At 46.1% G+C, this 22,954-nt stretch overlaps 1 protein-coding gene across 1 annotated transcript in view; it reads left to right on the plus strand.

The window, feature by feature from the left end:
* The first annotated feature begins 2,225 nt into the window (after positions 1–2,225).
* The window catches only part of KCNE2 (potassium voltage-gated channel subfamily E regulatory subunit 2), a 104,160-nt gene continuing 83,431 nt past the window's right edge, over positions 2,226–22,954 (plus strand). The window contains exon 1 of the mRNA XM_069203214.1: positions 2,226–2,303. The gene's annotated coding sequence lies outside the window, so the exon portion shown is untranslated. The remainder of the gene's footprint in view (positions 2,304–22,954) is intronic.

Consider the following 22,954-nt stretch of genomic DNA (forward strand, 5'->3'; position numbering starts at 1 on the left):
ATGCTGGCATGAATTCCATCTGGCACAGGCGCCCAGTTAGCATCTGCATAACTGTTTCCCAGAGTTCCTGAATCGTTGTGCAAAGAGGTTCCTTATCCTCTGGCCTCGACCACAAAACAAAAATTGTTTCCAAGCATCTTTTCCCTCTTTTTTTCATTTTTGTAAAAATAACTGGGGCCAGTTTCCTATCACCTTGAGAAAGCTGTGACATTGCAGATGACTCAGGAAACTGAATCACAAAGCTGCACGTGTAGTGGACGACTCCTGTTTTTGTTATGCATTGTAATATTTATTCTGTTCATTCCTATAAAAATGTCTACAGCGTCAGGTGCTGTCAGAATATTTGTTAATAATGAATGCATATCATTGGATACCTGCCTGTAATGCTTTTTTAACGTAACTGTGTTTGATTGATCCTTTATTACCTGTTTCCTTTTCCTCACATTGTTTGGCAGTCTTCAATCAGCCTTATTGATTGATCCTCTGGTGAACGCCGACTACCACATCCCTCGATATGCAAGGCTCCAGTGTTGGAGACCCACTCAGCAATCAATAGCATGCAGGCCAAGGACTGAGAGCTTCCTGGGGCTGGTTCCAGCACTTTGATTATTTAGTAGTATCTCTTATCCTTTGATTTGTTTAGGAAACAGTCATATCTTCAATGGGAAGTTTAGATTTCACAATTACGCCTGTTGCAAATTGGCATCAGTGTGGCGGCAGATTATTGTCCTGAAAGCAAGGCAGTTGTACAAGACCAGATAAAACTAGTCTTAGACCTGTACCGCATTATAACAAGCATTGGAACACAGGTAGGCCGGGCATTGGCTGGTAGCCTTTTGTTTTTGCTGATGCTTGTTTTGTCTTGGGTTTTGTAAAACCTTATTTTTAGGGAAGCTGCTGGAACTGTCTTCAATATAAAAACATTCATTGTCATAGCAGTCACTGCCACTGAAGAAAACTTTGCGCATGTGCAAATTGTGAAGTAGCAGAATGCCTTTGCTCATCACCGTTAACCACTGGCTGAAGTCTGCTGGCCCATTGCCCCATGCTGTGTGTTGCAGCGCGCAGAAGAAAAATGTGAATGACACAACAACAGACCTCAGGGTCACTGGAATCATACAGCAGGAAAGGGCCAATGTACACAGCAGAGAAAAGGCAAATTGTGGTGTAAAGCAGCACATTTTGTGATAGTATTACTTCATTAATTTGTCATTTTGAGGGTCAAGCCTGCGATAGCATGTGCTGGCGAAACGATTTTGTAATTAGAAAAGGGCTTCGAGCCCGCCTCTTGCTTATTATTTGTTGGATTGCGTGGCACTCTTCTTTGCAGCCTCGCAGTTAGTCATGGCTGGCATTTCTTCGTTTCTGTTCCTGTGGTGCAGGGACCAAGCACTGATTGATGCAACCTAATCAGTGTCATTTCACTGCTCCTGATGTGATTGACTTACTATTTTGTTCTTTTTAACTTCTCCTGCCCTGCAAACAGAAGGCCCGTGACTGGCAAAAACGTACTCTCCGGGTCAAACGAAATTGCTAAGTTTTATTTTTATCAGTTAATTTTTTGCTTTATTTTTGCCAAGTCTTATTTTCTCACTTTGCACTCATGTTTTATGCAATAGCTCTAACCCTCGCAAAAGCGAGACCTGTGGCATTGCAAATGCTTGTCCGATAGGGGCTTGCCTGAATTTTTAATCTCCACCGAACTGCAGAAAAATGCATGGGAGTAGCGACGTGCCCCTTCGGCGTTAGCTCATACCTCCTCCCTCTGGATGCGTCGGTTATTTTGTCAGAGTTGGAAAGGCATGGAAACTGAAACACCTCAGAAAACGTTTCTCCGATGCGCCGTGGAAGCATTCGCGCCAGCCCTGCCAGTGCCTTTCAGAAACTCGTTAGCGAAGGGCAAGTGATTTGCAACTTAAATTCCCACATCCCTGCGCACTCCATTGTGTGAAGAGGTAAATAGAGAAACGCTTTTATATATTGTGCTCAAATTAGATATTTTCTTGCACAATAACTTATTTTTCCAAAATATGGTTAACTCTCCAGTGTGGCCAGGCTGCTTATCTGCCGGAAAACAAACCTTCTATGTCCTCTACTGCAAGATTATAATGTACACATGCTTTCTGACAAAGTGAATTTGGCGTGTGCGCGGTGTCACAGAAATCTCAGGCAAACAGGCGCCTGGAGGCGGGCTTCGTCTGCCAGGCTTCCTTATCACCACACACGTGAAGGGACCACTGCTCAGTGTTCGAAATACCAGCCCGAGAACACATCTCTTTAGGTAGAGCAAATTCCATCGAAAGGTGAGTAGATGCTTTTATTTTAAATTGAATATATAGAGTGATAAAATAACATTATGGTAAAAGCAGCTTGTTTTGCTTTGGTGCAACAATCCCAATCCGTCATTGACACCTTTATTTAATATACATTATACATCAAACGGCTGTACGTCTCAACAGTAGGGTGGCGAAATTCAGTCACAGACAAGGTTGTCAAATAATATATCATTTTGTTTCTCATGTTTTTGTTATGTTACTCATATTCGTGTAAAACCTGACATTAATAGGGCCTTGCAGAATTATAGAGACTGGGATCTTTTTAGTCTGATTTCGAGGATACTTAGAACCCGGTTCCATTTGGATTCCATTCCAAATTGTTAGCAGTCCCAGTCTGTAATTTCACCCCAGTACCATGCAATAACGAGTTAACGGGGTGTGCCATGCAATAACGAGTTAACGGGGTGTGCCATGCAATAACGAGTTAACGGGGTGTACCATGCAATAACGAGTTAACGGAGTCGCAATAGTAATAATATGCCGGTGATGGAGTTACTGGGGCCTTCTCTTCACGTTTTCACCGATTACGGTCCTATTTCGGAGCTCAAATTCCTCTGGAGGAATCTCTGCATGGAGGAGGAATCTCTGCATGGAAGCACCGAGTGCAAGTCCTCCCCCCGGGATTTATGAATCAGCCGGGCCCACATCCCCAACAGGGATCCCGCTCTGCACCTCATAACCCGGCCCTTTCACTGCAGTCTGCTAGGGTTTGTCAGATGTAACGTCAATAGTGAATTTGTGGATCTGTTGTTACTTAAAATATGTGTATTTTAACAGGTACTAGTTTGTCACATTTAATGAGTGTGGGTGGAGATTTTGTCACACATGTTCAATTGCTGTCTGGGTTAATTACCGTGTCCAGTATGTTGTTATGTTTGCGTCTGAACTGGAGTTTGTGTTTCTGATAGATGTGGCCGTAGATATCCATCTTCGCTGTGTTGCGTGGGATTCAGTTAACTGTCTGAGAGGTGAATTATCTGGTGGTGTTTGTGTTGTTGAGTGTATGGAGATGATGTGCTATATGGATTATTGGCCATCTTAAAGATGCTCTCGGTGACACCTTGAGCTACACCAACAGTAGCACTTATGGGTGGGACTGGTACATAAGGAACGTGTTGGGGCAAACTGGTCTCCCACACTTCTGGGGCCTGATTCGCAAATTGCATGTTGTAGTACATTTTGTAGTGCTAGAAAATATACTACAAAGTGCTATTTGAACACTACATGTGGATATTATGACTCCGCATTACCTATACTTATGAGTGTGCATTTTGCCACCCCCAACTGTGGAGTTTCCACACACGTAAGTATAGGTTTTAATAGTAAATGTGAAAAGGAGTGGGTGGAAAAAAGGGTAGACTTACTACAATTAGATAGTAGTAGGTTAGGTAGCAGTAAAATGAGTTTATGGAGGGTCAGTAAGGGGTTTTGGGAGGGATATCACCCATCCACACAAAAGCCATCTGCTTTACAGGGGGGGGGGGAGATATATAACTTTGTAGTAAATTTACAGCTGGAGTTTGTGAATACCGAAAAGTAGTAAACGTACTCTGAAGTGTAAATTACTCAAAAGTGCAAATGACCTTCATGAATCAGGCCCCTGGGATTTTCCCTCTGCAGTCACACTAGATCTCAGCACACAAGTTAACAGAGCATATAAGCTTTAGACATAGGAAAAGCAGTTTTTTAAACCACAATATTATAGACTGACCAGGGCATTTTTGCTGGGCATGAACAATTTTGCTGCGCGTGAACCATTTCTATATGGCTAAAACGTTGCTACTCGAACTCATGGTGGGCATTTTGCTAGTGACACGTTTTGCTTCTAATTGGAGCAATGTACATCACAAACACATTACTGCCCTAACTGGATCACTTGCCCTGAAGACGAGATGCACTTTATTTGTTTGCACCTCGGGTGCGGGACCAAGACATACATGGTTGCTGCCCTTATTGAGAGCTACTGGTGACTACATTTTAAAATTTCCCTTATAGTTATTGAAGATTTCCACACAAAGCAAAATGGTGTAAGTTGTATCTCGCTATCTTTTCACTACCTGGCCTTTCCGGAGCCGATCGTTTGAGTGGTAAAATTGACTTCTGTCTTAATTTTCTCCATAAATCTCCTTTAATTGATTTTTTTCCCGTTTTATGGGTTATATCCGAAATAAACAAGTTGTTTGCTTGGTATATTGGCCTGTGTTGGAATGATGTAGATTGTTCTGCTTAAAGCATTCTCTTGGGTGCTGAGTCACCCCACAGGACTGTGCTGTAGTGTTGGGGCCCCTAGGCCCTCATACTACTTCAATAAGTGACACAGACACAGCATGGTGGGAACTGTAACTGTGATGGATGGGTGCAGGGTGAGTATGGAACCAGTCCTCGAGGAGTGGCTGGTGGAAACACGTCACAGTCAAACACTAGTATGAATCCAGATGGACTCTACATCCCTGCCAAACTTTATTTGAAAGAAACAAACAAGTCCAACCCCTGGGAGAGAAATAAACACTAACATAAAAACCACTGAGACTCGTCAAGCGGTCCACTGGGCATACTGCCTGGACAGGTGCAGCTGGGTCACACGGCATCACGCACACCTCTGTATGTTAACCAGATTACCCTGGGCACGAATGGCAGTGTTGAAGTCCAGATCTCTCAATCGCCTGTCCATGACATTACAGTTCACTCGGGCACTGTTGGTCCTGTCCCGCCTGGGCTCATGGTATTGGAGTCTATTTATGCATTCCACTGGGACGTCGCCTCCTGAGCAGTGGCGAAGTCTATGTACAAAATTTAATGCGGGTGCATCAGGAGCAGTGCCGAGTCCACTTCAAGGATCTTTTGGAAGGCGTTCCAGCTCTCTGGATAGTGGAACTGCAAAGACTGAGGATGATAATGGACAAAGGGGTGTCTTCTCTGAAGGCCTTTGTGCTTGCCAACATCCACTGGTAGAGCAGCTTTAGGGTTCCCTGTTGTGCCAGGAATCCATCGTACAGGAGTATCCTCGAGGCCCTTTTGCTGGGCTGCCACGGGACCATGTGGATTGTGTATAGTCTATCGTAGGCCGAACACAGGCATCACTGAAGACCAGCCAACAGGACCACATCCAAGTCACTCACTGAGCCATGAAGAGTGGTTGTCTCAGGGTTTGTGTGCTCTGGCCATCAGGACTCAGGTGCACTGGCCTTTGTCCGATAGTCTTTGGTGACCAGTCTCCGTGACCTCAGTGCTTCCCAGTGCCTGTCGTGGAGCTGCCCCTGACACATCTCTTTGGTCGGGATTCCCCTCTCACTGGAATTCACTTGAGGCCCTTTCCCCTGGATTGCCACAGGACTGTGTGGGCTGTGTGGGCCTCTCGTAGGCCACGCCAAGGGGGTCACTGCGGAACTCCCAACAGGGCCACTTTCAAGCCTTGTGCAACCCCAAGGGTGGATGGTCCAATGGTCGAGTACGCTCTCTTCGGCAGGTCTCTGGTTCACGGGGCCCACAGCAAATTTCTGGGTGGTCAGCCTCCCACCGTGCCAGGGATGCCTTGTCAACCTCTGGTCTTTTTGCTGACATCGGCTCGACTCTGGTGGTGCAGTGCTCCTTGGGTGGTTCGGGGGATGTTCCTGATCATGTTGACGATTTTGCCATCTATTTATTTAGATTAACAGGTGGCAGTACCATGCTAGGAGAAGGGATGGCTTGGGGGACTTTGCAGCCACTTGTGGTTCTCATTCAGCCTGTGCAGTTACCAACAGGGATGCCATCTATGTCGAGTAGCCGGTGACAGGTGGCTGAGTGGTTGCAAGGCGAAGCTTTGGGCCCGGACGTGTTTCATGAGTGCTGGTGGCTTACAGTTGGTCCATCCATGGAGCTGTCTCCAGGGACATTTATTCACCCCAGTGGCTGGCTTGTGTTGATGGATGCCCACTCTGGTACTGGTACGAGTCCTCAGTCCTATCACTGTTCTCCCTTTCTCTTGCACACCTGTGGTGTTCTTGATCTTCTGTGTGACATGTCTGTCACACCCTTTTCTTCTTCAAACCTTCACAACTTGGCATTGTGCCATGTTCCTCTCTCTTGTCCCCTCCACTTCCTTTCTCGATGTTGCGATGCTCCACGGGTCACATGGACATCTCGCTGGTTGTGTACTGCATCTCGGACGGGACATCGTTATCCGTTGCAGCCACGCGCAGGCTTCGTCCTGCCAAATAAGAGTTGATTCCTTCTCTGCATGGACCTCTCACAGGTCCTGTTCCTTTCTCAGGCATGTTCCTGGTGGTCCACTCCCTGCCTGGAGGGTCACCTCTTCTTTCTTCCTGTCTTTAATCGAGGGTGCAGAGCTTGCACTTTGAGACTGTGCCATTGCAGCGCTTAGTCCTGCCCCCGTCCCAGTTTACTTGTCAGGGTTGGTTACTCCTCGTGACATGCTCCACGATGGGCCTATAGTGGCCATCTTGTGCTTGGATGTGGCTGGCTAGTGTGGCTTTGTTCACTTACTATTGCTTCTCACTCTCAGAGGGCTCTGTCTTTCTCTCAGGCACCTGCCTGTGCTGTCAGGTTCACCAGTGCGTTCCTCTGCATATATTTGACTTTACCCCCATGGTCCGTTACGGACACCGTCTGCTGGCAACTTGAGTGTCCGTTTCGTTTTCTTGAGGTGGTGGTGGCCGTTCAACACTGGGTGTGTGCAGCGCTGTCTTCATGACGGCGGCTGCAGGGCTAAATCACTAGGGTGTGTGCGCAGTACACCGTGCTCTTCATTGCTGGCTATCCTTGGGTGAGTAGCTTCTGGCAGCTGGTGTGCTGCTCATTCTTTGAGTGTCTTTGGTTTCTCCTCTCTGGGTTGTGCAGGGATTGCTCTCCTCTTTGCCTCTTTTTATCCAGAAACCTTGGTTAGCTTTGCATTCCTTGGGAGTGGGGAGGCAGAACGTGGTCTCTCCCACCTGGTTTCCTGACTGTTAGTCTTCATTCTGCTTGCTTCCTTAGTGGAAAATGATTGCAAGAATGTCTGCTGGTCTCTTTTGTTGCCAGGTGGCCTCCTGCTGAGCTGAGCTAGGTCTCTGTTCTCTGTGTTGCAGGCTGGCACACAACTCAGACAAGGGCTGTGTCTTCTGCCCGTTGTTTCTGCTGTTCTTTTTTTTTCATCTATAATCGCATACTCCAGCTAGTCACTCAAACTGGTGCAGTGTGACGAACAAACACTAGGGGCTCTGCAGCCAGTCCGTGCTGCCGCAGAAACTTTTCCCAGGCCTGTGGACTGTGTTGCTCAGTTTGTGCGCTCTGCAGAAAATGGGCTGCAGGAATCCAGCCTCGCCTCTCTGTCCCTCCAACGGTCAGAAAAGAAAAAACCAGCAGGACTGTCTGGCTGCCACGGGAGGTGAGCAGTCTGCCTTTCTCCTCACGGTGGCAGACGAGCATGTTCTTGCCGGCGCTGAAAACATCAAGGCAGGCTCACACAGGGGGTAGCTGCAGGCAGTTTGGACAGGGTATTACGACCCCTTAAAATCTCTTACCCTTGCTACCAGCCTACCCGGGTGTGGGTTAGGTGTGGTTTCTCTCTCTACTGTAATGTCACAGGCAGCCACAGGTCAATCAGTCCCAGTCTCACCTGTGGGTGGGGCTTCAGCGGGCAGGCGGCATGCCTCTCGCTGGCCCTCTGCTGTGGTCCAGGTAGGTCACCGAGGCAGTTTTCTCAGTGTGGCGCTGTGTTGTTTTCTGCCAGATGTTCCTATACCAGCGGGGGAGAGAGTAGGCGCCTTAAACGCAGAGCCCCCTCACTGTACTCCACCTCCTTTTTCACTCATACCTCTCGCAGGGCTTTGCTTTTTTGTCTTCTGCCCACAGGCTCACCTTATGCCCTGTGAGTAGTTGGACAGTGCTCCCAGTTCACTACTGCCTTTCAGGGGTCAAGGAAGGTGGGCGGCTGCCAGGCATCGAGACTGGACGGCGCCAAGTATCTTACACGATTGCTGTCATTCTGGCAGCTGGTGCAGAGTACCTTAATTGCAGGCAACACTTCTCCCTCACAAAACACAGCATATTTGCTGCCAGCGCACTCGTGGGGTTGCACCTGCTCATCGCCATTGTAGTGTTGAGGGCCTTAGGTCGTAATTCTACTTCAAGTAAGTGACACAGACACAGCATGGTGGTTACTGTAAATGGCCTCAGGCACGTGCACCAGGACCTTATCTTTTGCAGGGTCAGCTGACCGGTGACACCTGTGATGGATGGGTGTGGGGTGAATATGAAACCAACCCTCGAGGAGTGGCTGGTGGAAACACGTCACAGTCAAACACTAGTATGAGTCTAGCAGTGCAAGTACAAGTAACGTAGGCCTGGCAGTCAAATGTGAGAAGAACACACAGATATTATTTTGTTCATAAAAGAACACTGAATAAGTGTCACAGCCCCCACCTCACTCTGCTTTATATAAATTGTAGAGTCTAAACATAATGGCAAACAGGCCTGGCATTCGCCTGCCCTCAAGGCTGTCACCATTGATCCTCTCTCAGTCCTTATGATCCGGTCCACCACCATGCACCTGCTCAACTCACCATGGATGGTGCATGGTATTTTTAAGTTACTTCCAGAGGTCAGAGTTATACCAGCAGATGACAAAGTTACAATGTGCGAGAGAGAAGTAAAGATACTTATAGAGGACCACCGCCCGCTCATACATGATGGTCATGCTTTAGAAACCCATTTTCATCTGTAAACAAAACTTTATAGTGAAGATGGCTACACTTACGCCAGGGACAGAAACGCACAGATAAATTCCAGACAAAAATAACTTTTTTTGTTGCTAATTGAGAACAGAACACTTGGATTAATTAGTGGTTTGTCTTAAGAGTTTGTGAACACTCACACTGAAAATGGTCAGAGTAGTATCCAACTAAAAGGCTGTAGTAAATGCCCTTCCAGTGTGGGAAGAGGAACAGATCATCTCCAAACTTAAAAACAAGGAGATAAGTTCCATATTCGAGAAATGGAAGCCCAGCAAAAAAAACATGACATTCCTAGTAGTACGCTTGGAAATCAGCACCTGGTATAGGTTGCTGGGTATGCCACTGGGAATCCCCTAAAGCCCATACCCAGTCATTGGTGTTACTGTTATGGATGCAGATTTACTATTCTTTCATGACTTAAACCCAATACATCCCCATGGAGGGCAAAATCATGTCCCTCTGCTGGTAATCCCATAGAAGTCAGTGTAGTTGTAGATTAACAAGTTTGGAGAGTGAGGATGAAACCCAGAGCGGACGACCCCATTGAAGTCCATGGGAAACATTTGATATAATGGAAAGTTAAAAATGATTCCAATGCGTATGACAGCCTCCAAATGATGATGGGTTGAGAGGTACGCGCACTGGAGAAAAGTACATCTCATGCTGGTACCAGAAATAAGCCAGGGAGCCAGGGTCAGAGACCTGCATGTCACTGGGCCTTACTGGTGTGTATCTAATGATCTAGAGAACTTTTCAAGACTCCCAAACTCATATACTCTGGTCTTCACTCTCCGAACCACAGTCTTAACTTTAGGTGCTACTTTGTCTTAAACGTTTACCCTTCAAAACACATCAGGTTAGTCATTGCCTTAAGATATATTACACACCATCTCCATACTGAAATCATGCTGTGATATTGACTAAGAGCCCAGGGATGTGAAGGGAAGACCTGATGATAAAAACTCACCTAGAACATCAAAACATGTGATATAGTATGGACCGCCCCCATGGTACAACTGAGCTCTTGGCAGAGAACAGTTTTATTGAGACAAGAACATCTCAAGGATGATACACTGCACATAAACCAGTATTGTTGGTGAAAGGTTTGGTTGTAATCAGGTTACAGAAACCAGGATATGATGGGGAAATGGCAATTAAGACAATGCACTGTACTTTTAATGTTTTACTTGACATTTTATTTTTAACATTAAACTTAATCCCAATTCAAGCCACAAAGAGACTATGGCCCTCATTCTGACCCTGGCGGTCGGCGGAGAGACGGCGGTCGGACCGCGAACAGACCAGCGGTATTAAAAATGGCATTCTGACCGCGGCGGTCCCCGCCGCGACCGACCGCCACTTCTCCACTCCGACCGCCACGGCGGTCATGACCGCGGGGCTGGAGTTTGCGCACTCCGGCCCGGCGGTCGTCCCAAGACCGCCAAGGGTATTATGACCCTGCCTACCGCCGCGGTTTCTTGCGGGCGGGAACCGCCGTGCGAACCATGGCGGTAAGCACTATCGGGGCCAGGGAATTCCTTCCCTGGCACTGATAGGGGTCTCCCCCACCCCCCACTACCCACCCGAGTCCTCCCCCCACACCCTCCACCCCCCTGCCACCCCCCAGAGGTGGTACGAACCCCCTCCCCACCCCCACCCCGACATGCACATACATGCACCCCGACATGCACACACCCCCAACATGCACATATACACACCCCCTACACACACATACACAACGGGGACACATACCCGCACACATACATGAAGACATGCGCACCTGCCGAACAGCACACATTACCCATAGACACAGCAGCACCCCCCGCCCGCATACACGCACTCACACACCCCCTCTACACACTCACACGCACACCCCCATGCACGCCCACATCACACAACACCCCCCCACCCCCTCCCCTCACGGACGGTCAACTTACCTTGTGCGTTGGTCCTCCGGGAGGCGACGGGAGCCATGGGGAGGTGACCGCCAACAGAAGACCGCCAACAGAAGACCGCCACACAGAAATGTGGGTCGTAATTCTGTGGGCGGTGTTCTGCTGGCGTGGCGGTGGAGGTTGACCAGTCTCCACTTTCCCGCCGACCGCCAGTGTGGCTGCTGGCGGTTTTCCGGCGGAACGCTCCCAGCGGTCAGAATGCGCACAGCGGCATACCGCCGCGGTCGGCGGTCTTCACCGCGGCGGTAACTCGGCGGTCTTGCGAAAAGACCGCCAAGGTCAGAATGAGGGCCAAAGTCATTTGCCCAAATGTACATGCTATTTGGACAGTGTGTGAACAGGACCAGTCAGCCAGGTGTCCAGATTCCAACTCGGCGGCTTAACTGCTAGGCCAGAGGTATTGTATTGTAATTGCATTTATACAGTGTTTATTACTTCTGATGAGGCTTTACGCTGGGCTGCACGCTGCCCCGGAACCCAAGGTTAGTGTGTTTTTTTCAGTGGTTATTGTTGGTTATGGGGATTAGCTTGAAGCTCTTAAGAAAACAATCCTTGCATTTAGTCCAGTTTCTACATAGTAGATTAAATTATCAGGAGTTAGGCGTGAACTTTAGTGGCAAGGGATATGTGAATTCAAGCAAATGGTTGGCAGTATTAATAAGCGGGCTACAGCAGGTTAGGTATTGTTGGATTGCAGGGTATGACTTTTAAAGGAGAGTTTGTGATGTTTGAGATGATGTGTGGGGAATTAGCAGAAATACAATAGGGATAAAGACAAACATACACGTCATTTAGAGTAGGCTGTGTTCCCAACATCAGTTCATGAAGGCCAAACGCATGCTAAATTTTCATGATATCCACAAGAGATAAATGTACCTACAATTTACCTAAATGTGTACTATGAACATCATCAGTTGCTATCATGAAAACTTGGTAAGATTCCAGTCCTTGTCCACTAATAGTGGACATCCCTTAACCTCGTCTTATCGCCTCCATTTTGTTAATGATCATTGCAGCTTCAGAATGCTGTAAGCTTAGAGTTAACTTGATTTTAATAAACAACGAGAACTATAGTTGAGAAGATGTTAATCTTTATCATCATTAAGTGGGTGTACTCATCGTGATTTTTTCTCCCACTATTTGTTTTTAAATACCTAACCTTATAGCCCATATGAAATGGTATGCAAATATTGAGATATAAGTCTCTATTATTTTATGGTGCCTGTATTACTGTGCATAGGTGAATTCGAAAACAGAAAGTAACACAGCCACAAGACAAGAGTAGATTTAGGTATGTGTATACCAGTTGCATTGAGGAGAGAATAATCAGAAATTAAAAACATAAATAAAAGGTAAAATATAATATGTGCAGGGACCTGAAACTTTTGTTAGGAGCCCTTCAACAGCACTGTCAAATGCTGGACCAAAGCTGCCTAGTTTTGAATTCACCTCAAGCCTCTTTCTCAGTACCCTTAAACTTGTCTCTTCAGCTACTTCGTTCAGGTTCTTTTTCATCCCTGTTTTGCATCTTTGTTCCTGTTTTACTATCTTTCTCTTTCTTTCTCCCATTTATGACTTTCTCGCTCTCTGCCAAAGTCTTATGATGAAATATAGGACCCAGTCACCAAACGTGGGTGCTGGTGTCCACCACCAGGACCTGCAGAATGTCATGCTCACTTGGGCCTTGGTTGAGCTGGGAGTAAAGGGGCAGTGGTAGAAGGGCATGGTGCCTACAGCCACTGCTGGGGCTGCCAGTCACCAGAGAAAAGTGTGGGTGCGTGTGCACCCCGCATGAAGGTCACTCTTCTAACCAGTAAATATTATAGTAAGGTGGTACTCAAGCACAGTTAGATGCGCAGGTGACTTTATCAGCACATCCCAAGATTTGACCGTAGCACGCCCCATGTGGGACGTACCTATACTGACACCTACATATGGAGGTACAACAGAAGGGCTCAGCAGGGTTACAGTGCTGTTGCCATGTTCAAATAATACACTGTAAAGTGCAGAAAAATACACATAATTCTTTTACAGTGTTCATTTTACTGCTTGTTTTGAGTTGATGGGACAGTCATGTCAGATCAGTCAGTCAGGTTTCATATACCTTGGAAATTTGTATTCGTTCTATGACTTTTGGTGTTGGTAACAAAGCACTTTAGATCTATGGGTCTAGTTCATAAGTGACAGTGTAACTTGCTACCCATGTGGATAAGCGTTTCAGCACCCTACGTTAGTGTAGTAAGCGCTATACAAATATTATAACACAATACAATGAGCATCATTAAAATTGAGTCAATGAGAATAAGTACACAAACAAGAGTTGCTGTTTCAGAATGCAGTGTTTTGAGAAACAAGTTAATTACATTATGTTGGAGATCTGCCTTTGGATCACCCTAGAGTTTGCCTTCTGTTGCTGAACCTCTTTTTCTGTTTATCATAGAACTCCATTCATTTTATCCTTAGTATCCAAGGGTGAAGTGTTTGTTTACCCCCCCCCCCCCAAAACAAAATTGTTAAAATTGGTATACACCTTTTTGGCACATTGTATTTACTATGAGTCCCTTGTGAGTGCATTTAATTTACGGCCTGTAAATTAAATACTACTACTGTGCTGGAGCACTCATTGTGACACCCACTACCGTAGCACTATAAAACATGCACACAGTTCACTTTATCACTGCTAACCAGTGCTAAAGTGCTTGTGTTTTTTCCTCTAAACATGGTAGAATTGGCTTACATTGAATTGGCATATTTAATTTACTTGTAAGTCCATAGTAAAGTGGTACTACATATACCTTGGGGCCTGTACATCAAATGCTACTAGTGGGCCAGAAGCACTGATTGTACCACCCACTTAAGTAGCCCTTTAAACATGTCGGAAGCCTGCCACTGCAGCCTGTGTGTGCAGCTTTCAACTTCCATTGCCATTTCAACCTGGCAAAATACAAAATTTGCCAGGCCCAAGCCTTACTTTTTAATACATGCATGTCCCCCCTAACGTAGGCCTTGAACAGCTTAGAGGGTATGGTACAGTGTATTTAAAAAGGTGGACAGTACTTTTTAAGTTTTATATGTCCTGGTAGTGAAAAACTCCCAAAATGTGTTTTTCGCTACTATAAGGACTACCTCTCCCATTGGATAACGTTGGGTTACCTTGTTATAATTAGTTTGTGATAGTGTTCAATTGAGAGTAGGGAGACAGTTTGAGTTTGGTGTCTGTAATTAAAAAACATCTTTACTGGTAAAGTTGGATTTTTATTCACAATTCTAAAAATGTCACTTTTAAAAATTTGGCATTTTCTTGTCCTAACCATTTGGGGCCTGCAGCCTACACCTTAGTGGCATGACTAGCTGTAGCTAGCAGTTGGTCTTTGTGTATTGCTTCCAGACAGTGAGACAAAGGGAAGATAGGCGTTGACAGGAAGGGCCACTCAGTTAACGAAGGGGAGAAGCTTTTGCCTACTATACCTGCATATCACAAAGGCTCTAACTGAGCATTCTCACAAAGGGGTTGACACCGGTCTTTTGTGAGCCCAGTGAAACTAGGACCAGGACAGGAAGGAAGGGGATGCCTGAGAAATCACAGTGGGTGCAACCCCTAGTAGCTTTCTCGACAACAAAATAGACACCAAGTATACATTTTAGACCTCAGACACCAACTCCTATGTACACTTCTGGACCTATAGAAGTCTATGCCAGGAAAAAGAACTGCTGTGCTGCTTAAAGGGCTGCCACTCTTCTGGACTGCTGCCCTGAAAACTGCTGTCTTCTGTGCTGCCCTGCTGCCCTCTTGACTAGGTGAGAAGGGCTGCACCTGCAACCTGTACCCAGAACCACCAGAGAGACTCCAAAGACTTGTTACTTGTTACCAGCACCTGGACTCTGTGAGTTCTACCCTGCCAAGTGGTGCTGCCCCCGTCCTGGACCCTGGGAAGTGGGCCTGAAGGTGCTCTACCAGTCTATCTGTGGACCCAGCAGAACTGACGCATATCCTCTGCTGCGTGGCTCAACCCCGAGCAGAACCAACGCATCACCTCTGCTATGAGGATTTTTCCAGCGCAAAGACTCCACATAGACCTCAAAGTCCACACCCTCATCAGAGCAGCCGCTGCTTGATGCATCCCCTTTAAAGGCTTTCGCATCTCAAGCCCCTTGTTGATGGCAGCCTTTACAACAATGCAGAACCTTGCATTGCAAGCCCCACAGTGTCTTTGGATCCAGCTGGTGCATGATGCATCCTCGACACAGGACTCCACATTACAAGCTTCCCTTGTTAAAGGTGTCCTTGACGACGATGCAAGACCTCACTGTACGACGCATCTCCCACCTGGACCTCACATCTCCTCGCAATGTGGAACCTCACATCCCCTCGCAACGTGGAACCTCTCAATGCTCTGCAACCAGGTTTCTTGGCCTAGCGGTGACTCTGTAGCTGATCCACACTCCATCATGTTTGGCCTGAATTTGTGACTTTGTCCCACTTTGGTGCAACATATTGGCAGTTGGGGCTTTGCACTTTTTGGCAACATTTTCATTAAAATCTTTAAACTTGCATACATGCAGTCCAGTTTGTCATTTTGGTCTTGTTTGACTTATTAAAATGCTTTATTTTTCTAATTTGGTGTGGAATCCCTTTTGTCTGGTGGTTTCACATTACTACTTTTGAAGTGTTGCACAAATACTTTACATATTGCCTCTGAGTTAAGTCTGGCTGCTGTGTGCCAAGCTGCCAGAAGGGTTGAGCACAGGTTACCTTGGGGTTTGCTTGTGACTTCCCCCTGACAAGAAGTGTGGTTACTACTTGAGTTGGGCACCACCCCCCTCAATCAGCAATCCCAATTTCCTACGTACCCAGAAAGTGGGCAAAGGGCCTTGGGTGTGAGGAGGGATGTTCCTCTCCTGAGCATGATGGCCTGGGTGACTATATCAGCCCCCTCCTGATCTTCAAAGTATAGTCTAGGGGCTGTACCCAGCTCCTTCCTGACTTCAAAAGATGCCTACCCTGTCAGAGGCAGCTCACACCTGGGCCTGCCAACCTTTTGACTCTCTAGTCAGGCTGGTACCAAACCTGGTTAATAGGGTAGACAAAGATTTGACCACCCTCCACCCACAGGCTGGCACTGGACATAAAAGTGGGCCCACAGACTCTTCTCATAACACCAGTGGACCAGTGAAGACCAGAAAAAGGGCTGCCCTGCTGTCTAAATCCTGAAGGACTGTCCTGTTGCCTGAAGAACCTAAATGAAGGCTGATCTGCTTGTCCTGAACATAGGATCCCTAAAGGGACTTCAAGGGTCAGTTATATGACCTCCTGTTTGGGTTACAGGGACACAACAAACTTCTAGAGGCCTTTCCCTGCAGCTTCCCAGTGGAACAGTAACAACTGGACCTGTCTTGAAGCCTGCTGCTGGCCCCTGCTGCCCCCCTAGGCTTTTGATCATTGGCAGGTGCTACAGCATACTTCACCTGTCCCCAAACTGCAAGAAGTGGGACTTAAAAACATTTGCAATTTTTTTGCCTGGAGAATTGTCGGAGACCGGGACCATCGCTGTAGCCACAGTTATTGTCACTAAATCACTGGTCAGCCTCAGCTTGCTGGTTTGCACCGCTGAAGGAGCTATGATTTCCAGAAATGTTCTAAAACCTGAAGGCAAACTTTCCACTGAGGCAAACCTCTTCCTAGTCGGCCTTAACATTTGATTTTTGACCCATCCAATGCAACCAGATAACCACGTTTGGAGCTTTGAGCTTTTTGGCTCCTTCTCTCCCACATCCAACTTTATCTTTCCAGGTCCTGAGCTCATTTTTTAATCTCCATTCACTTCAGTATTTCTCTCCACATGTTTTTATCTCACATACCTTTCCATCCTCCTTTGTATTCTTTGAACTCTCCTGGGGACACCTTCCTCATACTAGTCCTTCTATTATGAGGTATTTTACATCCACTACAGGCTTCTATAACTTGCTCCTTTGTGGAACCATGCCTTTCCCTTTTCTGCAGAGAAGCCATAAAAAGGGGGTATTTACAACATAATTCCCGCAGGTACCAAAATATCTTATTGAGTCTGAAGGCTAGACCAATCAGGCAGGGGAAAGGGAAGCTATGAATGGGGTGAGGAAGATAGCCCCACAGTGTAATAAAACTTACTGGTAAGTAATCAAATCATTACTTCATGATACCACTACCTCATCATCTTCTTTAGAGCATGAGGATTAACCCACTCAGAGCCACTGAATATACACTATGAAACTGCAAAACAATTACACAAGAGATAAATACTGAATCTTTAATGGAAAACCGGAATTGAAAGGTTTAAACCATATATATCTTGGATCCAAGTTTCAAATCCCTGTTGCCACTCACCTGCAGATGGCAATGGAGAATCTAAGTGAAAGGTGTGGCTTAAGAGGCTCTGCAACATTAAGACATGCCCTCAGCCTCTGCCTATGAGGCAGACATCCCTCATGTAGTCCTCCATTGAATATTTAGTAGATGTGCAATTTTGAACCAGCAATTGAGTTGTAATTGGGTCTGATATAGTACATTGGAAACAAAGTAAATAATGGACGTATGGGGTGAATGTTGTGAAAGCTATTGAATGGATAAATAAATTAATTGTAGTATAACTTTTCCTTTAAGGGCACCATGTCCAAGCTCTAGCCGTATGACTTCAGTTAGTGAGGAGTTTTGAGAAGGCACTTTCCAGGGATACCCGAGGCTGCAAAATATAGTCCCAGGAATGCCGGATACATGGGATAAGATCAGGATAACCACTGACTATATAAAGCTTCCATAAGTACCAGATACATGGGAGATGATCAGAATAACCCCTATGTAAAGCATCCATGAGTGCCGGATACATGAGAGATGATAAATATAACCAGCAACTATGTGAAGCATCCACGAGTGCGGGATACATGAGAGATGATCAGTATAGCCAGTGCCTATGTAAAGCATCCACAAGTGCCTGATACATGAGAGATGATCAGGATAACCAGTGGCTATGTAAAGTGTGTCCACTTAGCTTCATTGTAGCCCGACATTCTTAAAATCTAGCATCTATCCAGATACTCACAAGCCTAAACTTATAAACAGTGGTCCATGGTTAGAAAATTGGTAATCAGTTTTTATAACTAGGTCCCATATTTAGAAAATGTGTCTCTATCTGTATATATTTTGCTGGATTTAAAAAAAAATCAAAATGTTTATTCCAATTGTCCCCTTGAACTGCCCAAACCATTTAAAACACATAGTATGGTTTATTTTTGGACCAGTTGAGTAGTGATTAGCGGTTAATCAAAGTACATTATTGTTGCTATCAGAATACTGATCTGTACCTTAAACATTATCATTGATAGAAACCATGTCAAGTAAGACATTTGAAATTGGGTGCCTCATTCACAAAACATTTTGCAGGCATAAATTACAATTGGAACTGCAAATAGTTCTAATTGGGGTGGAAAATCCCAAATCCAGATTCATGCAAAATCCATCAGTGTAATGGATGTCCACAGTTTCAAGTCAATGTGGCATGGAGACACTGGTGTACTGAAGAAGGGTGAAGCGGGACTATTTGGAATATGGCAAACACACATAAAGAGTCAAATTAGTGGGTATTTACAAACATTCCCGCTTTTTAACTTAACTATAGTATTTTACTTAACTGTTTCCATGTGGAAAAAATATTTATCCATTATCTTGGATGCCAAATAATTAACTGAATCTTCACCCCACAAAGGTTGAGTTTCTCCTGTTTGCCAACAGCATCAAATAACCCCAAAATCAATGCCCACCTCTCCAACTTAAACCTTCCAGTCTTTAACCCCCAGCTGACTAACCATGAAAAGTTTATGGGATTCACTGTTGGCACAGACCTCTCACTCAAGCAACACATCACCAGAAGAACCGAGAAAGCTAGGTCACAAATCTCGCTCTTGTAGAAAGTGAATCTGTTTCTCTCTGAAGAGGACTACAGAACAAATGTATAAGTCTTAGTCATCTCCTATCTGGATGGAGACAACACCCGCTAAGCAATATCCGGGTACAACCCTAGCACCCCCACGGCTCATTAAGGGCTTGAAGAAAGTCAGCCACATCAGCTCAATGTTAAAAGACTGACAATGGCTCCCTCATTTCAGTCCAGATCATCCTCACGTCCTGGCACATCACTGATAAAGCCTTCAACAACAAGACTCCAGCTAATATGGCAAAAAACTAGCCTTGTCTCGGGGACAGTTCCAGACCAGGAGAATGGATATCACCAGACTGGAAATATAATATTGCACAGCCTTCTCTGTTTATGCTCCCAGGATCTGTAACAGCTTCCCTATTGACATCAGATTAGCACTGGCAGGCCTATCAGTCTTATGGTGGTCTTCTCCCAAACATTTTGCCTTCTTCTCCATTTTTGCTGATTTCGTTTTGGCTAGCCTAATGACTCTGCACACTTTACCAATGCTAGCCAGTGCTAATCACGCATGTGCTCCCTCCATAAAACACAGTAGCATTGGCTTATCCCCAATTGGCATATTCAATTTAATTTACTTATACGTCCCTCATAAAGTGGTATCACATGTCCCCCAGGGCCTGACAATTAAATTACAATTAAATGAAACTACTGGGCCTGCAGCACCTATTGTGCCACCCACTAAAGTAGCCTTTAAAACATATTTCAGACCTGCCATTTCAGCCTGTGTGTGGAGTTTTAAACTGCCTTTTTAACCTGGCAAAATACAACTTTTGCCAGGCTCAAAGTTGCCCATAGGTAGGCCCAGGACAGCCAGGGGGCAGGGTACAGAGAATATAAAATGTTGGACATGTACTTTTAAGTTGTACATGTTCTAGTAGAAGACTCTTAAATTCATTTTTCACTACTGCAAGGCCTCCCTCTCCTGCTGGATAACATTGGAGTTATCTTATTACATTTAATAAGCTGAGAACAAGTAACCAGAACATATTTGGTCTCTTTGGTTTGTAATGAAAAATCCTCTCTTACAATAAAGAGACAACTTTCACCTCGATGACCCCTGCGACGCCAACTTCTCTGACCTCCTGGAAGACCGCAAAGCAGTTCATCACCGACCCTACCCACATCGCAGGAGACATGCTCAACCTCATCTTCATCTTGATCTCCAGCGACAGAGTCAGGTACATCCACACCACACCACTCACCTGGTCCGACCACCACACCGTACACTTCACCATCTCAGGACCCACCTACCCCAGGACCGTGACCCCAGCTCCACATGAAGAAACTGGAAAAAGATATCCGAAGACCAGCAGAACAACACTCTCTGCTCCCACCTCCCAGACTCTAAACACAACCCTTAACAAGCAGCAAAGAGCTTCTCCCAGTGGATCACAGAATGCGCCAATGCCACTGCCCCTGCCAAGACAGCAAAGGACAAAGCAAAAGAGCAAGCTGGTTCACCGAGAAACTGCACTCCACCAAATGCAACTGCTGGCTACTCGAAACAAAGTGGCACATCAGCAAAAAACTGAAGATCTCACCACCTTCAGGACTGCTCTCAACCAGTATCACCGCTTCCTGAAAGAAACCAACAAGAATGCACTAGCATACCACATCAAAGCCAGCACAACCCACAGTGAAAGGGTTCACCAGTCCCGAGAACAACATCACCCCTCCCAGGAACTGTGCGACAACCTTGCGTATTTCTTCGACGACAAGATCTCGGCCATCTACAAAAACTTTGAATACCAGTCCTCCACCGTGGACAGCATCAACCAACTCACACCAATGAACGCAAACCCCGAACACCTTCTCACTCACTGTGAACTCTTCACCATGCAAGACACTATCTCCATCATGAACTCCCTGCACTCAGGAGCACCCACAGGCCCATACCCTCATTATATCTTCAACCTCGGATGCAAGACAATGGACGATGAACTTAGGAGGGTCATGAATACCTCCATCACCAAGGTCTCCTTCCCCAAGGACTGGAAACACGCTGAAGTGAGACCCCTCCTGAAAAAAACATCCGCCAACCTAGCCAAATTGAAGAACTACTGGCCCATCTCTCTGCTCCCCTAGCCATCAAAAGTCCTTGAGAAAGTGATTAACCAGTATCTCACCCAACATCTAGAAGACCACAAACTCTTGGCCCCCATCCAATCCAGATTATGAGCTAACCACACCACTGAGTCACGAGGAAAGACCAGCCCTCATCCTCCTGGACATGTCCACCACATTTGACCCCGTCTTCGAATACATCTTGATCAACAGACTCCAACATATCAGGATTCAAGGAAATGCCCCCAAATGGATGGTCTCATACCTTACTGGCAGAGCCCAAAGGATTCGCCTCCCACCATTCACCCCAGAGTCCAAGAAAATCATCTGTGGAGTATCGAGGATTGTCTCTCAGTCTGACCCTCTTCAACGCCTACATGATCCCCCCGTCAGATCACACAGACTAAGCATAATCTCCTATGCCGACAACATACAGCTCATCCTCTCACTGTCTGAAGAGCCCTCCACAACAAAAGCTAACTTCCACAGTTGCATGATGAACGTAGCAGACCAGGATGAAGGACAACTGTCTCAAACTCAACACCAAAAGAACAAAGTCCTCACTTTGGAAACTGTGCCTCGCCATGGACCTGCACATGTTGGCCCATGGAGCTTGGCACCCCCCCACACTCTGACAGACAACACCCACAGCCTCTGCATCATCCTAGATAGCAAGCTATCCATGAAGAAACAGGTTGATGCATTCTCATCTACTTGCTTTCATACCTTTGCATGCTCTGCAAGACCTTTAGGTGGCTCCCATCAAACACTAGAAGGACCATTATGCAGGCCCTCATCAACAGCAGACTGAACTATGGAAACACGCTTTATGTAGGTATTACGGCACGCCTCCTGAAGAGACTCCAGACAATACAAGACTCATACTCGACCTCCCCAGAAGGACCCACATTACACCCCTTATCAAGAAACTACACTGGATCCTTATTCAGAAGAGATGCCAGTTCAAGATGTTGACCAATGCCTACAGTGACCTGCACAACGAAGGACAAGCATACATCAATGAATGCCTGCCCTTCCACCAACCCAGCAGACACCTCCCATCACCATCCCTCTCCTTTGCAGATACCCCACGGATCCATCAAGCCAACAGCAGAGGATGCTCCTTCTCGCACTTAGCACCCAAGACTTGGTGCAAGCTCCCCCTGCACCTCAGGACCATACTGTCACACCAGCAATTCAGAAGAAAACTATAGACCTGGATGTTTGAATGATCATACCTCCGTGCAGCAGCATACAGCAACAGTGCCTCGAGACCCTCACAGGTGATTTGCTGCGCTCTATAAATGTTTGATTGATTGACTGGCAGGATGGGAGTGAGGAGCCAGGCATAGCCCTACTTACACTTGAATAGGCTGTGTCCTGCCTCAATTCAAAGGGCTGCATACCCTCCGTAGTTAGTCTGGAACCAGTGCAGGGGAGGCTGGAAAGCTGTGCACTTCAAAGGCAACCCTCCCTCTAGAAGCATATCCGGCTTCAAAGAAGGCACCTGGTATACATATTGGAACTCGGATACCAACTTTTCAGAACACTTCTGCCAGGAAGAAGGACTGCTGTGCTGCTGATTGGACTTCCACTCTGATGCATTGCTGCCATTCTGTACTACTACCACTAGACAAAACTCCCATCTCTCTCCAGCAAGTGCATTAATCACCAGTTATCTTGACACTTTTATGTTTTCCGAAAGCTGTTAGATGTACAAAGAACCTTGCAGTGCTTTTAAAACTGCTGCTCAAAGGAAGTAATAAACATAACAAGCATTTCTAATGTAATGGGTCTCGCGTTTGCTCTAGTTAGAGATATTGGCGCTTTAAATTCCTAACTGGACTTTTCTTGCCACATAAATTTAAAATGAACATTCGTTGACATAAGTGAGCTGATTCAAAGCGCCATGGCAG

The sequence above is a fragment of the Pleurodeles waltl genome, chromosome 8, assembly GCF_031143425.1.
Source record: "Pleurodeles waltl isolate 20211129_DDA chromosome 8, aPleWal1.hap1.20221129, whole genome shotgun sequence".
NCBI lineage: Eukaryota > Metazoa > Chordata > Amphibia > Caudata > Salamandridae > Pleurodeles > Pleurodeles waltl.